Genomic DNA, 2,000 nt, shown 5'->3' on the forward strand with positions numbered 1-2,000 from the left:
TAAGATTCTGCATGAAAGGAGGACTAGCAGCCGAATTGCATGGGAGATTGTGAAAAGTGTTCATATGTATTAAAAAACTGAGAAATCCGTCCGTTTTCGTCATTTGTTAAAGCCAGATCGTCACATTGGCCGCTCTTCTCTCTGAAACGGTTGTACTTATCGTCTGCAGAGCTATGTCGCGTGCTGCGGTTTGTGGACACACTAAAAGCACCATAGTACAAAACAGATGAAGCTTCTAAGATGATGTAATAGCCAGTAAGAAGTAGTACAATTCAAGTTTTAGGTATCGATTATTGACTTTTTAGCTGGCTTTGGTGCGTTGGACATGAGCTAGGACATTAAGATTCTGCATGAAAGGAGGACTAGCAGCCGAATTGCACGGGAGATTGTGAAAAGTGTTCATATGTAGTAAAAACCTGAGAAATCCGTTCGTTTTCGTCATTTGCTATCGAATAGACGTAAAACCAGATCGTCACATTGGCGCTCTTCTCTCTGAAACGGTTGTACTTATCGTCTGCAAAGCTATGTCGCGTGCTGCGGTATGCGGAGACACTAAAAGCACCATAGTAGAACACAGATGAAGCTTCTAAGTTGATGTAATAGCCAGTAAGATGTAGTACACTTCAAGTTTTAGGTATCGATTATTGACTTTTTAGCAGGCTTTGGTGCCTTGGACATGAGCTAGGACCTTAAGATTCTACATAAAAGGAGGACTAGCAGCCGAGTTGCATGGGAGAATGTGAAAAGTGTTCATATGTAGTAAAAACCTGTGAAATCCGTCCGTTTTCGTCATTTGTTATCGAATCGACATAAAGCCAGATCGTCACATTGGCCGCTCTTCTCTCTGAAACGGTTGTACTTATCGTCCGCAAAGCTATGTCGCAGTGCTGCGGTATGTGGAGACTCTAAAAGCACCATAGCAGAACACAGATGAAGCTTCTAAGTTGATGTAATAGCCAGTATGAAGTAGTACAACTCAACTTTTAGGTATCGATTATTGACTTTTTAGCTGGCTTTGGTGCCTTGGACATGAGCTAGGACCATTAGATTCTGCATGAAAGGAGGACTAGCAGCCGAGTTGCACGGGACAATGTGAAAAGTGTTCATACGTAGTAAAAAACTGAGAAATCCGTCCGTTTTCGTCATTTGTTATGGAATCGACTTAAAGCCAGATCGTCACATTGGCCGCTCTGCTCTCTGAAACGGTTGTACTTATCGTCTGCAAAGCTATGTCGCGTGCTGCGGTTTGTGGACACACTAAAAGCACCATAGTACAACACAGATGAAGCTTCTAAGATGATGTAATAGCCAGTAAGAAGTACTACAATTCAAGTTTTAGGTATCGATTATTGACTTTTCAGCTGGCTTTGGTGCCTTGGACATGAGCTAGGACCTTAAGATTCTGCATGAAAGGAGGACTAGCAGCCGAATTGCAAGGGAGAATGTGAAAAGTGTTCATATGTAGTAAAAACCTGAGAAATCCGTTCGTTTTCGTCATTTGCTATCGAATAGACGTAAAACCAGATCGTCACATTGGCGCTCTTCTCTCTGAAACGGTTGTACTTATCGTCTGCAAAGCTATGTCGCGTGCTGCGGTATGCGGAGACACTAATAGCACCATAGTAGAACACAGATGAAGCTTCTAAGTTGATGTAATAGCCAGTAAGAAGTAGTACAATCCAAGTTTTAGGTATCGATTATTGACTTTTTAGCTGGCTTTGGTGCATTGGACGTGAGCTAAGACCTTAAGATTATGCATGAAAGGAGGACTAGCAGCCAAATTGCACGGGAGAAGGCGAAAAGTATTCATATGTAGTAAAAACCTGAAAAATCCGTCCGTTTTCGTCATTTGTTATCGAATCGACTTAATGCCAGATCGTCACATAGGCCGCTCTTCTCTCTGAAACGGTTGTACTTATCGTCTGCAAAGCTATGTCGCGTGCTGCGGTATGTGGAGGCACTAAAAGCACCATAGTAAAACACAGATGAAGCTTCTAAGT

This window comes from Schistocerca gregaria, unplaced genomic scaffold, assembly GCF_023897955.1.
Source record: "Schistocerca gregaria isolate iqSchGreg1 unplaced genomic scaffold, iqSchGreg1.2 ptg000099l, whole genome shotgun sequence".
NCBI classification, from domain to species: Eukaryota; Metazoa; Arthropoda; class Insecta; order Orthoptera; family Acrididae; genus Schistocerca; species Schistocerca gregaria.